We start from the raw sequence: 24,887 nt of genomic DNA on the forward strand, positions 1-24,887 counted from the left end.
CTGGCGCCCAGATCCGCCCCTCCTCTTTCCTAGCCCACCACTGTTCCCGCTCAGGCCCTGGGGGCAACCCCCTCAGCACTCCCAGATGAGCGGGAGGGCCTCGCCTCTGCTGTGTGCAGTCTGGCAGGGCCAATGGAGGAGGGTGCGGAGGGATTACTGCCAGGCATGGGAGAGGACCCACCCCAGGGGGAGTTTTCGCTCCTTCATGCCACCCCACCTCTACCTCCCCGAGTTCCCGTGCCACCGCCCCTGGCCCGATCCCTGTTCACCAGCCCACCGGTGATACCATGGAGGGCTGGGTCCGAGTTCAGGGGAAGCGGGGCAAGTGGAAGGCTCGAGCTCCGCTCCTCCCATCTGATGCGGAGGCCCCTCGTAAGACCAGGAAAGGGGCCACTGACACCAAGCCTTCTCCCTTGCCCCCAGGTGCATCCCATCTGCTAGAGCCGGCTGGGGATGACGTGGCAGCAATGGAGGGTAGCTGCCTCTCCTCCGGAGTCCCTCCTCAAGGGGGCCTCTGATAGAGCCCCTCCTTGCCACCTAAGGCCCCTGCGAGCCCCGAGGTGAGCAATGCCTTGGGCACCAGCAAAGAGGTCCTTGGGATGGTGGGTGGTGATCTTCCCACCATCGAGGAGATCAAGCCCTGGGTTTGACCCCAATCACTCAGGGGGAGGACGACCCTCTGCCAGAGGGCCTCAATCTGGGTGACCTTGCTCCCTCCCCCCTGCCACTGCTTCTGCTCCTGCCTCCGAGGGACCCCTGGACTCTTCTACCAACCTGGCCGCAGATGGCAACCTGCTACCGGCCGCCAAGCCAGTCGAGGTGATGGCCAGTGCCACTCGGCCAGGACCAGAGTTACTGGGGTATCCCTCACTGATGTGGGGCGGCTGACCTCTTTCCTGGGTAGGGGCCCCACTGCTGCTTGTCCATCTGACACCACCATGGCTGAAACACCCGCCATAAAGCCTGAGCCTGGCATCACCAAGGGCCCCCTTCCCACTCCACAGACCCCTGAGCCTGGCCGAGAGGTGTCACTCTCCAGTAGCTCAGCTGCTGGGGCCCAGGATCCCACTTCTACACCTCTACCCGACCCTTCCCCTGGCCCCTGCCCCTGATGCCACCCCTGCCCCCTTCCCCGCCACCTTCCGTGCTGCTATTGCTGCCCCTGGGGCCATCTCCTTCCACTTCTCGGAGGATGACCCCCAGGATGTTCCCCTATCCCAACCCCCTAGGGGCTGCTATTTTCCCTCCACCACCCCCCACTGAGCCAGGGTCTGAGGCATGGTGCTGGCACATCGGGTGCTATGCCAGGGGTCCTCCCCCTGCCTACCCGTCTCGGTAGGTCACCTGGCTTCAACAGGGGCCCCGCCGGAGGACGGCCTGGGGCCAGCAACCCCACCCCCCAATAGACTGTGAGACGAGCTGCGAGAGTTTCTCCAGGATGCCCGTGGGTCCCGGCACAAGGTACAGCTTGCTCTCAGCTCTGAGGGGACTTTCATGAAATCCTCTGGGCCATGACGGCCATTTTTGGGAAGGGTAGAGGGACCGGGAGGCTGGGCGCTTCAGCCTACCAGCAGACCTGCTGCTTCCGTGACTCCCTGCTTACTTACGGGGTCGGTCACGGATTGCTGTGTGGCCCAACGGTGGCCACGAGCGTCCCTGCCAGTGAGGATCCCCTGCAGCCCTCCCTAAGGCACCCACCACCTTCATCGCATTAAACACCTGGGGCTGTAGGGTGGGTCTCTGCAGATGCCAGGTGCTCTTCTTCCTCCAGGATCGGGGGTACTCTCTGGTTTTCCTGCAGGAGACCTATACGGATCTGGCCACCGAAGCCAGTTGGCTGCTGGAGTGGGGGGACAGGGTTTATTTCAGCCACCTCACAGCACATACGGCTGGAGTGGCTACCCTGTTCTCCTCCAACGGCCTGAGGTGCTGGGGGTTGCCGAGGCTGTGCTGGGCCACCTACTGCAGCTCTGGGCCCACATGGAGGGGCTGGTGGTCAATCTCGTCAACGTCTATGCCCCGATATAGGGCCTGGAGCGGCTGCCAATTTTTTCAGCAGGTGTCCACCTTCCTCGGCTCCTTGGATCCTCGCAAGTGCCTGATCCTTGTCGGGGACTTTAACACCTCTCTCGATGAACTGGACTGCTCGGGGGGCCAAGCGGTATCCGGCCGCTGCGGATGTCCTCCGGGAGATCATCGACCGTCACTCCCTGGTGGACGTCTGGCGTGACCACCACCCAGATGATGTCTCGACGTTCACCTTTGTCCAGGTGGAGGCCCATCGGTCGCGCCTCTCCTGGTTGGACCACATTTACTGGTTACGCTGTCACCTCTCACAGGTCCACTCCTCCAGTGTCTGGCTGGCCCCATTCTTGGATCACCATCTGGTGACCATGATGGCCTCTCTCAGCGCGGAGAGGCTGGGGCCGGCCTATTGGCATTTTAACAACAGCTTGCTGGAGGAGATAGGCTTCATGGCGTCCTTCCAGGAGTTCTGGCCAGGCCAGGGCCTTCTACACAAGCCTTTTCTCCCTGTATCCGACCAATCCTGACACTTGTAGAGTGCTCTGGGACGAGCTCCCTACGGTCAGAGCAGGAGACCGGGAGTGGCTAGAGCTGCCTCTCGCTCTGGCCGAGCTATCAGAAGCCCTCCGCCGCATGCCCACCAATAAATCCCCGGGCATGGATGGGCTGACCATGGAGTTCTACTGCGTGTTCTGGGATGTCCTTGGCCTGGACCTTGTCACCGTCTGGGCTGAGTCCTTGAAGAGCGGGGTCCTCCCCCGTCATGCAGGCAGGCAGTACTCGCCTTGCTGCCAAAGAAGGGGGACCCCTGTGATCTTCGGAAATGGCATCCCGTGTCGCTTCTCGGCACAGACTATAAGGTCATAGTGAAGGCCATCTCGCTGCAGCTGGGGTCCGTGCTGGCGGACGTGGTCCACCCTGACCAGACCTACACTGTCCCAGGCTGGACCATCTTCGATAATCTGTACTTGGTCCAGGATCTCTTGGAGCTTGGGTGTAGAGACAGCCTGTCATTTGCCCTTCTGTCCCTGGATCAGGAGAAGACGTTCAACAGGGTGGATCATGGGTATCTCCTGGGCAGTCTTCTGGCATTCAGCTTCGGACCCCAGTTTGTGGTTTTTCTCCAGGTGCTGTATGCCTCTGTGGAGTGTCCAGTGACTGGACCCTGACCAAACTGGTCCGCTTTGGGCATGGGGTGTGTCGGGGTGTCCGCTGTCAGACCAGCTGTACGCTCTGGCGATCGAGCCCTTCCTCTGTCTCCTCCACCGGAGGTTGACGGGGTTGGGGCTCTGGGAGCAGGAGCTGCGGCTGGTCCTGTCGACATACGCTGACGACGTGGTCCAGGACTAAGGCCACTTGGTGCAGGTGGAGGCTTGCCAGGCCATCTACTTGGCAGCCTCCTCCACCTGGGTCAACTGGGTCAAGAGCTCTGGCCTCATGGTCGGGGACCGGTGGCAGGCAAGCTCCCTCCCACCCGCGCTTCAAGCCATCTGGAGGAGCGCAGGTCCACTGCTCTATCTCAGCGTTTACCTTTCCGCCACCATCCGTCTCCGCTGGAGAACTGGCAAGGTTTAGAGAGCAGAGTGGCAGAGCGGCTCTGGAGATGGACCGGGCTCCTCCAGTGCCTCTCCCTGTGAGGTAGGGCACTAGTGCTCAACCAACTAGTCCTGTTCATGCTTTAGCATCGGCTCAATGCCCTGGTCCCAGCCTCGGGTTTCCTGGCTGATCTCCAGAGGCTGATTCTGGGGTTCCTTAGGCCAGGATTGCACTGGGTTTCTGCAGGAGTCCTCCACCTGCCCCTGGAGGAGGGATGACAGGGCCTGAAGTGTCTGTGCACTCAGGTCCATGTCTTCTGCCTCCAGGCCCTGCAGAGGCTCCTTTACGGTGGAGGTAGTCCGGCGTGGAGCACTCTGGCGGATGCCTTCCTGCGCTGCTTCCGAGGGCTCTGATACAACCGGCAGCTCCTTTATCTCCATCCGAGAGATCTTTCACAAGATGTCTCCGGGCTGCCGGTCTTCTACCAGGACCTCCTCCGGACCTGGAAACTGGTCTCAGTGACCAGGTCCGTGGCAGCCACTGAAGGGGCAGATCACCTCGCAGAGCCCCTGCTACACAACCCCCAACTCTGTGTGCAGGTAGCGGAGTCCTGCTTGGTGCGACAGAGGCTGGTCCTGGCAGAAGTCACCAGAGTCGGAGACCTCCTGGACTATGACCGAGGAGACTGGCTGGATCCCCTTAAGTTCGCTCAGTGTATGGGGCTCTCCGGCCTTCATACTCCCCAGTGTGTACTTCAGGAAGTGAAGGCCACTTTACCACCCACTGATCAGGCTACCTCGACAGAGTCCTGCAAGAGGGTGCCCGCTGCACCCCAGGCCCTCCAGACCTTTCCATCAGGCCCCTGCCCCGGGGACCCACTCAGCCACCCAACCCCTTCACCGTGAGCCAGCTGCACAAATTGCAACCGGCTCTCTTCCAGACTGCGCCAAAGAAATATCTGTACATGCTCATGCTCCACCCCTTCACATCCTTATCCTCGCGTCCCACCCCGACACGAAGTGGTGGGACCTCCTATCACCTCTGGAGGGTGAAGCACCCCGATGGGCCAGCCTATACTTCATCCTGGTTCCGAGGCCAGCCGGGGATATCAGTTGGTGGCTCCTTCACGGGGCCATGAGCACAGGCGTGTTCTTGGCTCAGTTTACCCCCATCCCAGACACCTGCCCCTTCTGCGGCATGAGGGAGACCCTGGCACATGTGAACCTGGAGCCCCTATTCATAGAATCATAGAATCATAGAATATCAGGGTTGGAAGGGACCCCAGAAGGTCATCTAGTCCAACCCCCTGCTCAAAGCAGGACCAAGTCCCAGTTAAATCATCCTAGCCAGGGCTTTGTCAAGCCTGACCTTAAAAACCTCTAAGGAAGGAGATTCTACCACCTCCCTAGGTAACGCATTCCAGTGTTTCACCACCCTCTTAGTGAAAAAGTTTTTCCTAATATCCAATCTAAACCTCCCCCATTGCAACTTGAGACCATTACTCCTCGTTCTGTCATCTGCTACCATTGAGAACAGTCTAGAGCCATCCTCTTTGAAACCCCCTTTCAGGTAGTTGAAAGCAGCTATCAAATCCCCCCTCATTCTTCTCTTCTGCAGACTAAACAATCCCAGCTCCCTCAGCCTCTCCTCGTAAGTCATGTGCTCTAGACCCCTAATCATTTTTGTTGCCCTTCGCTGTACTCTTTCCAATTTATCCACATCCTTCTTGTAGTGTGGGGCCCAAAACTGGACACAGTACTCCAGATGAGGCCTCACCAGTGTCGAATAGAGGGGAACGATCACGTCCCTCGATCTGCTCGCTATGCCCCTACTTATACATCCCAAAATGCCATTGGCCTTCTTGGCAACAAGGGCACACTGCTGACTCATATCCAGCTTCTCGTCCACTGTCACCCCTAGGTCCTTTTCCGCAGAACTGCTGCCGAGCCATTCGGTCCCTAGTCTGTAGCGGTGCATTCCAGCTCCTCCAGAACCTCCTGCTGTGGTTCTGGCTGCACTTCTCCCCACACTTGTTCATCCTTGCACACCGTATCTGTGGCCCCACTAAGTTGTGAGACCTCCTCGTCAACCTCCTCCTGGCACAAGCCAAAGTAGCCATTTACACCACCAGGAAGAGGATGGTAGACGAGGGGGTGCTCTGTGACTGTGGGGCCTACTTCCGCTCCTCCCTGGTCTCACGCATCCGGGCAGAGTTCCTCTGGACAGCATCCGCTGGCTCCCTTGACGCCTTCAAGGAGCAGTGGGCGCTGTCCGGGGTTCTCTGCTCGGTGTCCCCATCTGGTTCCCTTTGTTTAGCCCTGTGACCTCATTCCCATCCCTGTTATGTCTTTAGTTGTCCCACGTACTTAATTTAGATCCCAGACCTTGTGGATCCTCCCCTTAGCTGGGGGAGGTTCTTTAGTAGTGGGCGGGCTCCGCCCACTGTCTCCAGGATCCCAACAGACTGAGGCTGATATACATGCCTTCCACTACTCACCCTCTAGCCTTCTGGTCTGAGTCCGTCACAGTACGTAGCAGTCACTGGACTCAGCATATCAACCCCTACCTGCTTTAGGAGTCCAACTCTCATTTTCAGAATGAATTTAGACATCTAAACCCCACCAAGATTCTTAGGTGCTTAAATCCCTTTGGAAAAATGAGATTCTGGCTAGTAAATCAGTTAGGCATTGTGACACTGAGCTCCACAACACCTGAGAAGTTGTAAAAATTTGGGTTTAAGTTTCTGGCTCAGATCCTTGAAGGCATTTAAGTCCCTAAGCCCTGGTCTATACTAGGCATTGAGGTAGAATTTAGCAGCGGTAAATCGATGTAACCCTGCACCCGTCCACATGACGAAGCCCTTTTTTTAGACTTAAAGGGCTCTTAATATCTATTTCCTCACTCCACCCCCAACAAGGGGATTAGCGCTGAAATCGGTTTTGCTGGGTTGAATTTGGGGTACTGTGGACACAATTAGATGGTATTGGCCTCCGGGAACTATCCCAGAGTGCTCCATTGTGACCGCTCTGGACAGCACTCTCAACTCAGATGCACTGACCAGGTAGACAGGAAAAGGCCCGCAAACTTTTGAATTTCAATTTCCTGTTTGGCCAGTGTGGCAAGCTGCAGGTGACCATGCAGAGCTCATCAGCAGAGGTGACCATGATGGAGTCCCAGAATCGCAAAAGAGCTCCAGCATGGACTGAACGGGAGGTACGGGATCTGATCGCTGTATGGGGAGAGGAATCCGTGCTATCAGAACTACGTTCCAGTTTTCGAAATGCCAAAACATTTGTGAAAATCTCCCAGGGCATGAAGGACAGAGGCCATAACAGGGACCCGAAGCAGTGCCACGTGAAACTTAAGGAGCTGAGGCAAGCCTAACAGAAAACCAGAGAGGCGAACGGCCGCTCCGGGTCAGAGCCCCAAACATGCCGCTTCTATGATGAGCTGCATGCCATTTTAGGGGGTTCAGCCACCACTACCCCAGCCATGTTGTTTGACTCCTTCAATGGAGATGGAGGCAACATGGAAGCAGGTTTTGGGGACGAGGAAGACGATGATGAGGAGGCTGTAGATAGCTCACAGCAAACAAGCAGAGAAACCAGTTTTCCCAACAGCCAGGAACTGTTTCTCACCCTGGACCTGGAGCCAGTACCCCCCGAACCCACCCAAGGCTGTCTCCCGAACCCACCAGGCGGAGAAGGGACCTCTGGTGAGTGTACCTTTTAAAATACTATACAAGTTTTAAAAGCCAGCATGTTTAATGATTAATTTGCCCTGGCATTCGTGGCTCTCCTGGATATACTCCCAAAGCCTTTACAAAAGGTTTCTGGGGAGGGCAGCCTTATTCCATCCACCATGGTAGGACACTTTACTGCTCCAGACCAGTAGCATGTACTCAGGAATCATTGTAGAACAAAGCATTGCAGTGTATGTTTGCTGGCGTTCAAACAACATCCATTCTTTATCTCTCTGTGTTATCCTCAGAGAGCGATATCATTCATGGTCACTTGGTTGAAATAGGGTGCTTTTCTTAAGGGGACATTCAGAGGTGCCCGTTCCTGCTGGGCTGTTTGCTTATGGCCGAACAGAAATGTTCCCCGCTGTTAGCCACGCAGTGGGGGGAGGCGAAATGTGACCTTGTAACGAAAGCACGTGTGCTATGTATGTAATGTTAACAGCAAAGTTTACCATGAAAGTGTATCCATTGTTCTATAAAATGTGTCTTTTCAAATACCACTGTGCCTTTTTTTTTTCTCCACCAGTTGCATGCGTTTCAAGGATCACAGGATCTTCTCCTTCCCAGAGGCCAGCAAAGATTAGAAGGTGAAAAAAACACACTTGCGATGAAATGTTCTCTGAGCTCATGCTGTCTTCCCACACTGACAGAGCACAGATGAATGCATGGAGGCAGACAATGTCAGAGTGCAAGAAAGCACAAAACAACCGGGAGGAGAGGTGGTGGGCTGAAGAGAGTAAGTGGCGGGCTGAAGAGAGGGCTGAAGCTGAAAGGTGGCAGCAGCGTGATGAGAGGAGGCAGGATGCAATGCTGAGGCTGCTGGAGGATCAAACTAATATGCTCCAGAGTATGCTTGAGCTGCAGGAAAGGCAGCAGGAGCACAGACTGCCACAGCCCCGGTGTAACCAACTGCCCTCCTCCCCAAGTTCCATAGCCTCCTCACCCAAATGCCCAAGAACGTGGTGGGGGGGCCTCCTGGCCCCCAGCCACTCCACCTAGAGGATTGCCCAAGTAACAGAAGGCTGGCATTCAATAAGTTTTAAACTTTTAAAGTGCTGTGTGGCCTTGTCCTTCCCTCCTGGGCTACCTTGGTAATTATCCTCCTATTTGTGTGATGAATTAATAAAGAATGCATGAATGTGAAGCAACAATGACTTTATTGCCTCTGCAAGCGGTGATCGAAGGGAGGTGGGGAGGGTGGTTAGCTTACAGGGAAGTAGAGTGAACCAAGGGGCGGGGGGTTTCATCAAGGAGAAACAAACAGAACTTTCACACCGTAGCCTGGCCAGTCATGAAACTGGTTTTCAAAGCTTCTCTGATGCGCACCGCACCCTCCTGTGCTCTTCTAACCGCCCTGGTGTCTGGCTGTGTGTAACCAGCAGCCAGGAGATTTGCCTCAACCTCCCACCCCGCCATAAACGTCTCCCCCTTACTCTCACAAATATTGTGGAGCGCACAGCAAGCAGTAATAACAGTGGGAATATTGGTTTCGCTGAGGTCTAACCAAGTCAGTAAACTGCACCAGTGCGCTTTTAAACGTCCAAATGCACATTCTACCACCATTCTGCACTTGCTCAGCCTATAGTTGAACAGCTCCTGACTACTCTCCAGGCTGCCTATGTATAGCTTCATGAGCCATGGCATTAAGGGGTAGGCTGGATCCCTAAGGATAACTATAGGCATTTCAACATCCCCAATGGTTATTTTCTGGTCTGGGAAGAAAGTCCCTTCCTGCAGCTTTTGAAACAGACCAGAGTTCCTGAAGATGCAAGCATCATGTACCTTTCCCGGCCATCCCACATTGATGTTGGTGAAACATCCCTCGTGATCCACCAGTGCTTGCAGCACTATTGAAAAGTACCCCTTGCGGTTTATGTACTCGCTGGCTCGGTGCTCTGGTGCCAAGATAGGGATATGGGTTCCGTCTATGGCTCCACCAGTTAGGGAATTCCATTGCAGCAAAGCCATCCACTATGACCTGCACGTTTCCCAGGGTCACTACCCTTGATATCAGCAGATCTTTGAATGCGTTGGCTACTTGCATCACAGCAGCCCCCACAGTAGATTTGCCCACTCCAAATTGATTCCCGACTGACTGATAGCTGTCTGGCATTGCAAGCTTCCACAGGGCTATTGCCACTCGTTTCTTAACTGTGAGGGCTGCTCTCATCTTGGTATTCTTGCACCTCAGGGCAGGGGAAAGCAAGTCACAAAGTTCCATGAAAGTGCCCTTATGCATGCGAAAGTTTCGCAGCCACGGGGAATCGTCCCAGACCTGCAACGCTATGCGGTCCCACCAGTCTGTGCTTGTTTCCCGAGCCCAGAATCGGCGTTCCACCGCATGAACCTGCCGCATTAGCACCATGATGCCCACATTGCCAGGGCACGTGCTTTGAGAGAAGTCTGTGTCCATGTCCTCATCACTCTCATCACCGCGCTGGTGTCGCCTACTCACCCGGTTTCGCTTTGCCAGGTTCTGGTGCTGCATATACTGCTGGATAATGCGTGTGGTGTTTAATGTGCTCCTAATTGCCAAAGTGATCTGAGCGGGCTCCATGCTTGCCGTGGTATGGTGTCTGCACAGAACAAAGGCGTGGAACGATTGTCTGCTGTTGCCCTGACGGAGGGAGGGGCGACTGACGACAGGGCTTACAGGGTTGGCTTACAGGGAATTAAAATCAACAAAGGGGGTGACTTTGCGAGAAACTGAATGGCCGCCTCAAGGATAGAACTCAAAACCTCAAGGATAGAACTCAAAACTGGGTTTAGCAGGCCGTGGATTTCACAGAGGGAGGAAGGAGAAAATGAATACAAAACAAATCTGGTCTATTTCTTGTTTTGAGCCACTTCATCTATCTTTATACATCATGCTGGCAGCAGACTGTGCAGTACGACTGCTAGCCATCATCACCTCCTGGGTGCTCGGCAGAAGACGGTGCAGTATGATTACTGGCCATCGTCTTCTGCTAGTTGCAGATTAAAAGACAGTGCACTGCCAGTAGGACTCAATCGCCATGAGACAAAACAAGGGAAATGACCTGGCTGAGTCACTCCTATGTTTGCCCAGGCGCCCAGTTAAAAGAGCACCCAGCACTATGTCGATGACAGCTACCAGTCATACTGCACTGTCTGCTGCCAAAAGGCAATAAGCTGCTGCTGTGTAGCAATGCAGTACCACGTCCGCCAGCACCCAGGAGACATACGGTGACGGTTAGCTGAGCAGGCTCCATGCTTGCCGTGGTATGGCATCTGCACAAGTAACTCAAGAAAAAAGGCGCAAAACGATTGTCTGCCCTTGCTTTTACGGAGGGAGGGAACGGGGGCCTGACGATATGTACCCAGAACCACCTGCGACAATGTTTTAGCTCCATCAGGCACTGGGATTTCTACCCAGAATTCAAATGGGTGGTGGAGACTGCGGGAACTGGGGGATAGCTACCTACAGTGCAAAGCTCCAGAAGTCGACTGTTGCCTCGGTACTGTGGACACAGTCCACCGACTACATGTACTTAGAGCATTTGTGTGGAGACACACTCGACTGTATAAAAACGCTTTCTACAAAACTGACTTCTATAAATTCGACCTAATTTCATAGTGTAGACATAATAAGTCCCCTTGGTTTCGATGGGACTTACTTGCCTCAATGCCTTTGAGGATCTGTGCCTCAGTTCCATCTCTGTTCAATGAAGACAATAGCACAGTCCTACCTCACAAGGGTTGTGTGGGGCTAAAAATTAAAGACTGTGACATACACAGGTGGTACAATATTGGGGGGCCAGAGAGGTACTAAGATTGTCCTGCTGATGTGAGCACAGGACTGAGATGTAGGGAGATGTGTCTATGAAGCAAATGTACTAGTTCATAGAATATCAGGGTTGGAAGGGACCTCAGGAGGTCATCTAATTCAACCCCCTTCTCAAAGCAGGACCAATCCCCATCTAAATCATCCCAGGCAGGGCTTTGTCAAGCCTGACCTTAAAAACCTCTAAGGAAGGAGATTCCACCACCTTCCCTAGGTAACCCTTTCCAGTGCTTCACCACCCTCCTAGTGAAAAAGTTTTTCCTAATATCCAACCTAAACCTCCCCCACTGCAATTTGAGACCATTACTCCTTATTCTGTCATCTGCTACCACTGAGAACAGTCTAGATCCATCCTCTTTGGAACCCCCTTTCAGGTAGTTGAAAGCAGCTATCAAATCCCCCCTCATTCTTCTGTTCTGTAGACTAAATAATCCCAGTTCCCTCAGCCTCTCCTCATAAGTCATGTGCTCCACCCCCTAATTATTTTTGTTACCCTCCGCTGGACTCTTTCCAATTTTTCCACATCCTTCTTGTAGTGTGGGGCCTGAAACTGCACACAGTACTGCAGATGAGGCCTTACCAATGTCGAATAGAGGGGAAAGATCACGTCCCTCAATCTGCTAGCAATGCTCCTATTTATACAGCCCAAAATGCCTTTAGCCTTCTTGGCAACCAGGGCACACTGTTGACTCATATCCAGTTTCTCATGCACTGTAACCCTTAGGTCCTTTTTTGCACAACTGCTGCCGTGCCACTCGGTCCCTGGTCTGTAGCGGTGCATGGGATTCTTCCATCCTAAGTGCAGGACTCTGTACTTGCCCTTGTTGAACCTCATCAGATTTCTTTTGGCCCAATCCTCCAATTTGTCAAGGTCCCTCTGTGTCCTATCCCTACCCTCTAGCATATCTACCTCTCCTCCCAGTTTAGTGCCATCTTCAAACTTGCTGAGAGTGCAATCCATGCCATCCTCCAGATCATTTATGAAGATATTGAACAAAACCGGCCCCAGGACCGACCCTTGGGGCACTCAGCTTGATACCAGCTGCCAACTAGACATTGAGCCATTGATCACTACGCATTGAGCCTGATGATCTAGCCAGCTTTCTATCCACCTTATAGTCCATTCATTCAGCCCATACTTCTTTAACTTGCTGGTAAGAATACTGTGGGAGACCGTATCAAAAGCTTTGCTAAAGTCAAGGAATAACACGTCCACTGCTTTCCCCTCATCCACAGAGCCAGTTATCTCATCATAGAAGGCAATTTAGGTTAGTTAGGTATGACTTGCCCTTGGTGAATCCATGCTGACTGTTCCTGATCACTTTCCTCTCCTCTAAGTGCTTCAAAATTGATTCCTTGAGGACCTGCCCCATGATTTTTCCAGGGACTGAAGTGAGGCTGACTGGCCTGTAGTTCCCTGGATCCTCCTCCTTCCCTTTTTAAAAGATGGACACTACATTAGCCTTTTTCCAGTCTTCCGGGACCTCCACCGATAGCCATGAGTTTTCAAAGATAATGGCCAATGGCTCTGCAATCACTTCCACTAACTCCTTTAGCACCTTTGGATGCAGTGCATCCGGCCCCATGGACTTGTGCTCGTCCAGCTTTTCTAAATAGTCCCAAACCACTTCTTTCTCCACGGATGCCTGGTCACCTCCTCCCCATGCTGTGCTGCCCAATGCAGTATTCTGGGAGCTGACCTTGTTCGTGAAGACAGAGGCAAAAAAAGCATTAGCTTTTTCCACATCATCTGTCACTAGGTTGCCTTCCCCATTCAGTAAGGGGCCCACACTTTCCCTGACCACCACCTTGTTGCTAACAAACCTGAAGAAACCTTCTTGTTACTCTTAACATCCCTTGCTAGCTGCAACTCCAAGTGTGATTTGGCCTTCCTGATTTCACTCCTGCATGCCTGAGTGATATTTTTATACTCCTCCCTGGTCAATTGTCCAGTCTTCCACTTCTTGTAAGCTTCTTTTTTGTGTTTCAGACTCATCACGTTTAATCTGGTTGCCTGCTAGCAGCTTAACCAGAGCTGGAATCAGACCTATTCCTGCAGCATGTCTGGGGCGAGCACCTCTTTAGTTAGTCCTGCGGCAGCAGGATCCAGGCCCATTACCTGCAGCACCAAGGTGTAATTAAAGTGTGTATACACATGGGTCTCCAGGCTCAGCCCATGTGGATAAGCTGCTGCCTTGAGGGAGGACATAACATTTCCGTTGCTGCACTGTGCGGGGCAGCCTGGCACCTCCAAGCCACTGCTGAACTTAACAAACCTGCCAGTGCCACAAATGCTGATTGATGGTGACAGGAAGAGGCTCCACACCTCAGGTTTGCTGAGCTTTAGGGGATTTTCCTTCCCTCTCCCAGAGAGGCTGGGCGAGTGGCTGCAAGTGGCAGATAAATTGCATGCTGGAGAGAAAATTGCTTTCTCTTCTCTTCTCCCCAGCTCTCACTCAGAACTTTCCTGTGTAGAGATAGCAGCATGACAACCTGCTGCTAGGTGTCTGACAGCACGGAGGCTGGGTCTAGTTCCTATTAACATCCATCCGTTCTGGATATCTTTGAAACCAATCCGTGTCTTTCACAGATCTATAACGTTTAAGGCCAGAAGGGACCATTGTGATAATCTAGTCCAGTGGCTCTCAACCTATCTACCATTGTGGGCCCTATATGTGGCCCACAATGTGTTATGTGGGCCACATCCAGTACTACTTATATGGCTCTGAGGATGTCACATGGGCCGCAGATGTGTGCTGATTAGGCTGCAAGCAGCCCACGGACTGCAGGTTGAGAACCACTGATCTAGTTGGACTGCCTGGCCATTATCCCAGGCCATTAGACTCCATCCATTTACCCCATATAGGGCCAATTTCATTTGCCATCTCTCTCCCCTTCCATGGTCTGCTGCAATTACTGATCAACGCTACACCCTGGCCAGTCCCACTTCACCTCTCCTGCAAATCTGGTGTCTGCTGAGGCTGGTGGCTCAGTGCGGTGGGGGCAAGCAGGGCCGGCTCCAGCTTTTTTGCCGCCCCCCCCCCAAAAAAGGAAAAAAACCTGCCTGAGCTGCCACCGAAGTGGAAGGGAGGGAATGAAGGGCCAGCTGCCGAATTGCTGCCAAAGACCCGGCTGTGCCGCCCCAATAACTGACGGACGGAGTGCTGCCCCTTTCTATTGGCCGCCCCAATAACTGATGGACGGAGTGCCGCCCCTTTCTATTGGCCGCCCCAATAACTGAAGGATGGAGTGCCACCCCTTTCTATTGTCCGCCCCAATAACTGAAGGACGGAGTGCCGCCCCTTTCTATTGTCCGCCCCAATAACTGAAGGACGGAGTGCCGCCCCTTTCTATTGTCCGCCCCAATAACTGAAGGACGGAGTGCTGCCCCTTTCTATTGGCCGCCCCAGGCACCTGCTTCCTTCGCTGGTGCCTGGAGCTGGCTCTTGATACAAGGTCCACCATTGTACAGGGTTGAGCCTGTTGCTATCAATAGGCTCATAGCCTGGGCTGGAAGCACTGAAATAAAACCCTTCCCCTTGGCTGGAAGAGAGTAGCTCAAGGAACTGCTGTGGATGAGTTACATTCAACTATGAAAAATGTTGTTTAAGGGGCACTAAAATTGTTAAAAATGCATCTATTTGTGATCGAGGCTCAGTGAGGAACTAATCCCCAGTCAACTTTGGATAAAGTTTGACAGCGCAGATCACTATTATATATCAGAAACCCAGAGTGGGCCCAGGCATGCAAACAGCCTTAACTCCGCCCCATAGTGATGCTAGAACCTCCCCCTCTTCCCTTCTTTGGCCCTTTCATGCCTATTTCTGGATGTTTTCTTAAGGGCTTGTCTGAATTCCCCTACCATGTTACCCACACGTGCAGAATTTGAAGTGGAAAGGCTTTTAGGGCAAGGGTGTGTGTCAGGCTTGCAATGGAGAGTAAGTCTGAGGGGCAGAAGAGGTGCAGCCCAGTGGGATTTCCTTTAGCAATCAACAGCTTGAGCACTAGAGCAGCAGGTTTTTAACCTTTTTGAGCTGAGCTTCCTCTTTGAGCTACAATTTTTTGTTGTGCCCTCCCCAATCCAGACAAAAATAGACACATGCATAAGTACGCTTGATAACCTGCTCATAAAGCTAATAGAGCCCTTAACATGATCTTCATTAAATTACAGTGGAACCTCAGATTTACGAACACCAGCGTTACGAGCTGACTGGTCCACCACACACCTCATTTGGAACCGGAATTACACAATCAGGCAGCCGGGGGGAGGGGGAGGAGGGGAAGAAGCAGCAGCAAGTACAGTACAGTACTGTGTTAAATGTAAACTAGGGCTCTCAATTAATTGCAGCTAACTCGTGATTAACTCAAAAAAATTAATCGCAATTAATCACAGTTTTAATCACACTGTTAAACAATAGAATACCAATTAAATGTATTAAATATTTGTGGATGTTTTTCTACATTTCCAATGTGCACACTGCTCACTTTATATTATTTTTTATTACAAATATTTGCATTGTAAAAATGATAAACAAAAGTCAGTATTTTTCAATTCACCTCATACAAGTACTGAAGTGGAATCTCCTTATTGTGAAAGTGCAACTTACAAATGTAGGGTTTTTTGTTACATAACTGCACTCAAAAACAAACCAATGCAAAACTTTACAGCCTCCAAGTCCACTCAATCTTACTTCTTGTTCAGCCAATCACTAAGACAAACAAGTTTGTTTACATTCAAGGGAGATACTGGTGCCAGCTTCTTATTTACAATGTCACCAGAAAGTGAGAACAGACATTCGCATGGCACTTTTGTAGCTGGCATCGCAAGGTATTTACATGCTAGATATGCTAAACATTCGTATGTCTCTTCATGCTTCGGCCACCATTCCAGAAGAAATGCTTCCATGCTGATGATGCTCGTTAAAAAAATAATGTGTTAGTTAAATTTGTGACTGAACTCCTTGAGGCAGAATTGTATGTCTCCTGCTCTGTTTTATCCTCATTCTGCCATATATTTCCTGTTATAGCAGTCTCGGATGATGACCCAGCACATGTTGTTTGTTTTAAGAACACTTTCACTGCAGATTTGACAAAACACAAAGAAGGTACCAATGTGAGATTTCTAAAGGTAGCTACAGCACTTGACCCAAGGTTTAAGAATCTGAAGTGCCTTCCAAAATCTGAGAGGGATGAGGTGTGGAGCATGCTTTCAGAAGTCTTAAAAGAGAAACACTCCGATGCGGAAACTACAGAACCCGAAGCATCAAAAAAGAAAATCAACCTTCTGCTGGTGGCAGCTGACTCAGATGATGAAAATGAACATGCATCGGTCCGTACTGCTTTGGATTGTTATCGAGCAGAACCGGTCATCAGCATGGACGCATGTCCTCTGGAATGGTGGTTGAAGCATGAAAGGACATACAAATGTTTAGCATATCTAGCATGTAAATATCTTGCGATGCCGGCTTCAACACTGCCATGAGAATGCCTGTTCTCATTTTCAGGTGATATTGTGAACAAGAAGTGAGCGGCAGTATCTCCTGCAAATGTAAACAAACTTTTTTGAGTGATTGGCTGAGCAAGAAGTAGGACTGAGTGGACTTGCAGGCTCTAAAATTTTACATTGTTTTATTTTTGAATGCAGGTTTTTTTTGTACATATTCTACATTTGTAAGTTCACCTTTCATGATAAGGAGATTGCATTACAGTGCTTGTATTAGGTGAATTGAAATATACTATTTATTTTGTTTTTTTACAGTGCAAATACTTGTAATCAAAAATAAATATAAAGTGAGCACTCTACACTTTGTATTCTGTTGTAATTGCAATCAATATATTTGAAAATGTAGAAAACATCCAAAAATATTTAAATAAATGGTATTCTAGTATTGTTTAACAGTGCAATTAATTACATGATTAATCACGAATAATTTTTTTAATCATGGTTAATTTTTTTAATCGCTTGACAGCCCTAGTGGAAATGCTGCAGATGGGCCTGGGAGGATTAGATTGATTCATCTAGTCCTGCTGCTCTAATGTCAAAGCATAACGGAGCCAGGGTGGGGTGAGCATGTGGTGTACGAGTGTTGCGCTGCTTTCTTCTGAGTGGCTGCAGCTAGAGTTCGGAGCCCGCTGCCTTCGGAACAGAACAGCCCCTGAATAAGGAGCCAGCCCAGCTCATGAAAAACATAAACAAATTGAGTGCCCAGACTCAGTAACCCCTAATGCGGGCCCAGCTGGAATTTATCCCCCAGACAAATGAAAATCAAAGAAGTAAAATCAACTCTTTCTCTCAGGATATTCTGTGGGTTTTGGAGTGTTTTAAAATGTGGCCTCCTGCTGCCATTTCAAAGTGTTTATATCTTTCTTGCTTGTGCTCAAGCATGCTTGTGTCTGAGATGGTCCACTTGGATCAGTCTCGGCTCCATGCTTCCTCAGAGTGGCCCAGTGGTTAGGACACTAGTTTAGGGTTTAGGAGACTAAGGGCTTGGCTACACTTTCAAGTTAGAGCACATTAACTCAGTCCCGGGCACCCTAACTCCTGAGGTGTCCACACTGGCAAGCACGTAGCACGCTCGGACTCCACATCTGGAGCATTCCTGGTAATCCACCTCCACGAGAAGCATAACGCTTTCTGTGCCCCCGCTGGAGTGTCATGGCACCAGTGTGGACACCTTGGTCTATTAATATGCTCTGATTGGCCTCCAGAAGAGTCCCACAATGCCTGTTCTAGCCACTCTGGTCATCACTTTGAACTCTACTGCCCTGCCTCAGGTGACCACCTGTCAGACTCAGACTCACCCTTTAAATTCTCTGGAAATTTTGAAATTCCCCTTCCTGTTTGCTCAGCCAGGTGTGGAGTGCTCTCAGCGCATCTTTCCTGGTGACCAGGCCTCCACGCGCCAGGCGATCCCCAGTATGGAGCAATGGGGAGGTGCTGGCCTCATCAGTGTTTGGGGGGAGGAAGCTGTCCAGTCCCAGCTGCGCTCCAGCCATAGGAATTATGATACTTTTGGGCAGATATCAAGGGACATGATGGAAAGTGGCCATGACCAGGACGCACAGCCATGCACAGGGCTGGCCCACAACAATTTGGCACCTGAGGCGGAGAGCTCAAATGATGCCCCCATGTCCCCTTGCTTGAGCCAAAACTTTGAAAGGTCTCAATTCTGCCTTCTTCCTGTTCTCTCATGGTACTGCTCTATTCCTACCCCAATGAAGGAGAACTAACAACTTAAAATGCCTTGTTCAAAAATGTTAAGTAACATTTAACTTTCAAACGCCTGAACAGCAAATGTAACTTTTCTTGTCTGCATAGTAAACACTGGCATTTGTATCTGTTTGAATAATCAAAGTGGTGCTTTCTGTGCCTTCTTGGTTGCAAAGATTTGCACTGCTTCCTGAAGGTCCACAGTCTGGGCCAGCTCATGTTCTCTTGAGATGGTTGCAAGGCTGACCAGCCTCTCCTGTGTCATTGTGGAACATAGATGTGTTTTTATTAACTTCAGCTTGGAGAAGCTGCGTTCTCCACTGGCAATTGTAACAGGAAGTGTTAGAAGTATGTGTAGAGCAACAAAAGCATTTGGAAAGAGGGTGGTCATCTTACTTGTGCACATATATTCCAGAACAGCCTTTGGAGTTGATCCTGCTGAAACGTATCTTGAAAGAGCTTTCATTTAATCACCTAAATCACTCGCAACAATATCGTGCATGTCATCATGTGTTAAAACTGTCTCGAGTGCACTGCATTGCTGGTGCAGGTATAGTGAGAAGTTTTGGAATATCATACAACATCCCAAATATACTGCTGTGTTCCTTGAGCTGCATGAAACATTCTTCAACTGAATGTATTGCACAATCTAGCACCTAGTTAAAGAATTCAACTTTGAATTGTTGTTTGGGGTTTCTTATGGGATTATCCCGTGCCTCATAATCAAAATGTTTTCTTCTTTGGTGACTCTTGTATTCTTGAATGGGTGGGAAAATCGCTTCAGTGTGAAGTTCCTCTGCCAACTTCTGTGCACTCTTCAGAACGTTTTGAAATCCCTCATCTGACCAGTAAGACTATAGATATGACTTTGCTTTGTGCAGTTGTTCCATTGCTCCAGATATATCAAAGTCAACACTTTGGAGTCTCTTGCTTACAACATTTATTTCAAACAGTATGTCATGCCACAACACTAAGCCACACAGAAATTTGAAGTTATGTATGTTTCTGGTGATTCCATTTCCCTCTGCCACTGTTCTCCTACGAATAGTTCCTGTCATAGCATTATCCTCCGTAATGGCAACTATGGCATCATCTAGCTTCCCAATTTGGTGTTTGATAGGCTTTATCGATTCCACTCGACCTTCCCATCATGTGTCACTCAGTGGTTTCAGTGTCAGAGAGGATGTTCTCAGATGTTGCTTCAAAATTTGCCATCGATGAGTTGATGCAGAGAAAAATACATAGATGCTTTGAATTACATTAAAAAATTCAGCAGATGCTCACTAGAAGCTGATGCTGCATCACTGACCACCAAGTTCAATGAATGAGAACTGCATGGGACAAAAAAAGCTCGAGGGTTTAACTCTCGGATCCGTGTCTGCATTCCTCTGTTCTTTCCTCTCATATTGGCACAATTATCGTAGCCCTGACCTCTCATGTCAGCTATCGCAATTCCAGTATCTTCCAGCTTTTTAAGAAGCACATTTGTCATACCAACTTCTGTAGTACGATCAATGTCAATAAATTCTAGAAAATGCTCTCTGACAGTCACCATTGCAGGGACATTTTCACTAGGTTCTGTTACAAAACACACCGTTAAAATCATTTGTTCCATATGGCTGATGTCAGGTGTGCAGTCCAGAATAACAGAGTAATATCTTGCTGACTTCAGATCTGCCACAATCTTCTGTTTGACTTTTGTTGCCAATAACTGTATGATCTCATTTTGAATGGTTTTTCCAAGATAGTGGTGGGCATACATTTCTTGGGTGGTGACTCTTCTTAGATGCTCCTGGAGTCCAGCATCAAACTCAGCCTTCAGCTCCACAATTTTAAGGAAGTTTCCATTGTTTGGCACATACAGCTGATCTGAAGTGCCACGCAGTGCTAGGTTTTGGGTAGCAAGCATTCTCACAATGCAATGAGCCTTTTCAGAACATTTTGCCAGTAAAGAGACTCTGATGCAATCATCTCTTGATGCTGATCATCTATGGTGGCCTTTAACCTTAGTCTCATCTCAAGCTCTTTCCACCTATGGAATGCTCTCTGGTGATTTGCTGCCTTCTCATGGCATGCCAGATTTCTAGCCAGGTTCTTCCAGTCCTTTGTTCCTGTAGAACCCAATGTGGCTGGAACATTAGACTGGAAGAGTTTGCAACAAAAACAGTATGCAGCATTCTGGGTTTTTGAGTACATAAGCCATGGCCTCTCCACTTTGTCACCATTGGGGATTTCACACCAGTAATGTGTTGGATGGAAACTTCTATTTTAATTGTCTTTGGGGAACATGAAGTTTTTCACTTGCTGTGGCCCATGCAGTATAAGGAAGTCCCTCAGGCTACTGCTCAAGTGGGTCCACAGTCCTGGATCCTCTAGACTTAAGGAACTAAACTCAGCAGCAGCTGTTTCTTGCGCCTCCACCACACTCTTCTCTGATCTACACTTTTCTTCAGGAATGTGCAGGGTTACATCCATTTGAGATGGAGATATGGATGCTGCAGCAGCTGCCAGGTCACCTGCACTCTGACTAACTGGAAGATCAGGCATCTCCTCACCACTCACATCCTCAGTGGGGCCGGAAGGCTCACCGTGAACATTTGAGTCTTTGTATCTCAGGAGAGCTCCTTCCTGCTTAGACAGAAAAGCTTCCTTTGCTTGCTTGCTTTTTCTGAATGCTGCCCCTGAGGGGCGTTTTCTTCTTTCACTCATGACTGCTGTTCTGCCAGCTATAGTGGCTCTCAACACTCAATTAAAGGGGACAAATAAGCAGGCTGGTAGCAGGGCCTGAGTGAGGGAAGATGTCAGCGTCTTAAGGGCCTAACTGGCTCCTACTACTTCAGTAGGCTGCCTGTTCTCCTCAAGGGGGTTCAGGGAAGCAGCAGGAAACAGGAAGCTCCCTGACAAGCTGGGGTTAATCAGTCCAGGCCCTGGGGAGACTAGAAAGGTACATAAGAGGCTGCTCCTCCTCAATCCCCCCGCAGCTGCTGCTACTTTCTGTTATTCCCTCTCCCCTTTTCTCCTGCCTACCTGTTCTGTCTCTTGTGCCCTCCTTCCTCCAGCACAGCTCTCCCCCATCTCTGTGCATCTGGAGCAGAGAGAATACAGATGCACCAGCAGCAGACACCATTTTCCATACTCTGGGTCCTAGGGGTGCCCCCCCCCACAGTCTGGCACCTGAGATGGCCGCCTCAGTTTGCCTCATGGTAAGGCCAGCCCTGGCGGTGCAGGGTTAAAGTGAAGGAGCTGCGGGATGCCTACCACAAAGCGTGAGAAGCAAATTGCCACTCCGGTGCTGCCCCCATGACCTGCTGTTTCTACAAAGAGCTGGACACGATACTTGGGGGCGACCCCACCTCCACTCCGAAGACCACCACGGACACTTCAGAGCCCAGTTCAACAAGGCAGGAGGAGGAGGAAAGCGGGAGTGAGGGTGCTGAGGAGGAGGGGAACAGCCCAGCATCCCTAGATGCATGCAGCCAGGATCTGTTCTCAAGCCAGGAGGAAAGTAGCCAGTCGCGGTGGCCGGTGCCTGGGGAAAGACAAATACCAGAGGAGGCGCCTGGTGAGCAGCTTTTATTTTGGGAAGGTAGTTGTTCGGTGCAGGCTCTTGGGGTGAGGAGCATTAGGGCTGCATGGATGCCTGGAAGCTCTCTCACATCGCGGTAATCGGCCTCAGTGATCTCTTTAAAGGTCTCATCCAGAAGCTGGGCAATCCGCTTGCTCAGGTTCCTTGGCAGAGCTAGTGTGCTCCTTGTCCCAGTAAGGCTAACATGTCCGCGCCACTGTGCCGTGAGGGGTGGGGGGACCATAGCTGCACATAGGCAAGCTGCATAAGGGCCAGGGCAGAAGCCGCATTGCAGTAGAAGATCCTCCCTTGCTTCCCAGGTCACCCTCAGCAGCGAGATCTCTTCCAGGACGAACTCATCCTGTGGAAAATGTGGGGACAGTGTTCAGTGTAGGGGCTGTTGGCTCTCCCCAAGGCACAGAACCCCAGAGGACAGTTCGGCCCTGAAACAATCATTCCCCCTTGCCCCTGTGCTTACTCACCATTGTGGGGCTTCTGTGCGCTCGCTTTGGGACGGTCAATTTCTGTTATTGTGTAGACTGTGCTTGTCTTTAAGTACAGGTGAATCACTGCTCTGTCTGGTGTGAACAATGCTGCCTCTGTTAAGTGTTGCATTTTGGCTTTACAGATGCAACCTTGAGATCCCAGCCATCCTTGTTATCAATGGCTGAAAAACTCCCAAGAATCAGGAAGTGTCCATGAAGAAGCAAAGAGGACCTGCTGCCAGGGCCGGCTCTAGGCACCAGCAAAACAAGTAGGTGCTTGGGGCGGCACATTTCTTGGGGCAGCATTCTGGATCCGGCCAGGTCGCCCCTAGAAATGTGCCCCGGCTCGCCTCTGCTCTGCCTCCACCTGCTTCCCTGAGTGCGCCGCTGCCGCTCCGCTTCTCCCCCCTCCCTCACAGGCTTACTGCACGCGAAAAAGCTGTTTTGCGCAGCAAGCCTGGGAGGGAGGAGGAGAAGCTGAGCGGCACACTCAACAGTCATTCTGCACTGACTCAGCCTGTTGTTGAACCGCTCCTTCCTGCTGTCAAGGCTCCCTGCGTAGGGTTTCATGAGCCAAGGCATTAAAGAGTAAGCAGGGCATCCAAGGATCACAATGGGCATTTCGATGTCCCCTACAGTGATCTTTTGGTCTGGGAAGAAAGTTCCAGCTTGCAGCTTTCTCAACAGGCCTGTGTTCCGAAGATGCGTGTGTCATGCACCTTTCCAGACCAGCCTGCATTAATGTCCATGAAAAGCCCATGGCAATCCACAAGCACCTGGAGAACCATAGAGAAATACCTCTTCCAATTTATGTACTTGGAGGCTAGGTGGGCTGGTGCTAGAATTGGAATATGCGTCCCATCTCTCTCCCCTCTGCAGTTAGGGAAACCCATTGTGAAAAGCCAGCCACAATGTCATGCACGGTGTCCAGAGTCATGGTTCTTCTGAGCAGGATGTGATTAATGGCCCTGCAAACTTGCATCAACCTGATTCCAGTGGTCGACTTTCCCACTCCAAACTGATTAGCGACCGATCGGTAGCTGTCTGGAGTTGCCAGCTTCCAGATTGCAATAGCCACCCACTTCTCCACAGTCAGGGCAACTCTCAATCTCGTGTCCTTGCGCCGCAGGGTCGGGGTGAACTCCTTACACAGTCCCATGAAAGTAGCTTTCCTCATCCGAAAGTTCTGCAGCCACTGCTCGTCATCCCAGACTTGCATGACGATGTGATCCCACCACTCGGTGCTTGTTTCTCGAGCCCAAAAGCGCTGTTCCACGGTGGTGAGCATGTCTGTGAATGCCACAAGCAAACTCGTGTCATATGCGTTACTTGAGTTGATATCATCGGCAGAGCCCTCACTGTCACTTTGGATCATAAGGAATAACTCGACTGCCAAACGTGATGTGCTGGCGAGACTCATCAGCATACTCCTCAGCAGTTCGGGCTCCATTCCTGCAGACTGAAAGGGAAGACAGAGCTCGCAGTACAAAAAACATTGAAAGATGGTGCCAAATGTGGACGGAAACACAGGGATTGCTGGGATGCGAAGCAAGTCATGGGGCGTTGGGACAGGACCCAGAATGCCCCCCATTCCCTTCCCACAAGCCAGAGCGCCAGAATGGGAAGAGGTGCTCTGTGGGATAGCTGCCCATAATGCACTGCAAATGTGGCCACACCAGTGCACTTGCAGCTGTCAGTGTGGACAGACTGCAGCACTTTCCCTGCTGTGCTCTCCGAGGGCTGGTTTAACTCTCAGTGCTCTACATCGGTATGCATCCGATGAAGTGAGCTGTAGCTCACGAAAGCTTATGCTCTAATACATTTGTTAGTCTCTAAGGTGCCACGGGTACTCCTTTTCTTTTTGCGAATACAGACTAACACGGCTGCTACTCTGAAACCTGCTCTACATCTGCAAGTGTAGCCATGCCCTGAGCTTCAATTTCCTGCTTTGCCACAGACTTCCTGTGTGACCTTGCACAAATCACTTTGCCTCTGTCCGTAAAATGGGGGTAATAGCCCTGCACTACTGCCCAAAGGGTGTGCAAGGGAAAATACAGCAAAGACTGTATTTGGGGGGAGGGATAGCTCAGTAGTTTGAGCATTGGCCTGCTAAACCAAAGAGTTGTGAGCTCAATCCTGGAGGGGGCCATTTATGGATCTGGGGCAAAAACTGGGGATTGGTCCTGCTTTGAGCAGGGGGTTGGACACCTGAGGTTCCTTCCAACCCTGATATTCTATGAGTCTATGACTATGAGGTGCTCAGACACTATAGCAGTGGGGCCATAACAGGGCACTAGACTGTCAACAAAGTGCTTTGAGATCTTTGGATGAAACATGCTAGAGAAAGCAGAGAGGATGACTAATAAGTACAGTCCCCAGCAAAGTTCTGCAGGGAACAAGGTTCAGAGATTCCAAGGCCAGAAGGGACCACTGTGATCATTTAGTCTGACCTCCTGTATCACACAGGGCAGAGAACAGCCCCGCCATAATTCATGTTTGCACTGCCAGAGCTGATTGCTCTA

Source organism: Dermochelys coriacea, chromosome 15 (assembly GCF_009764565.3).
Source record: "Dermochelys coriacea isolate rDerCor1 chromosome 15, rDerCor1.pri.v4, whole genome shotgun sequence".
Lineage (NCBI taxonomy): Eukaryota > Metazoa > Chordata > Testudines > Dermochelyidae > Dermochelys > Dermochelys coriacea.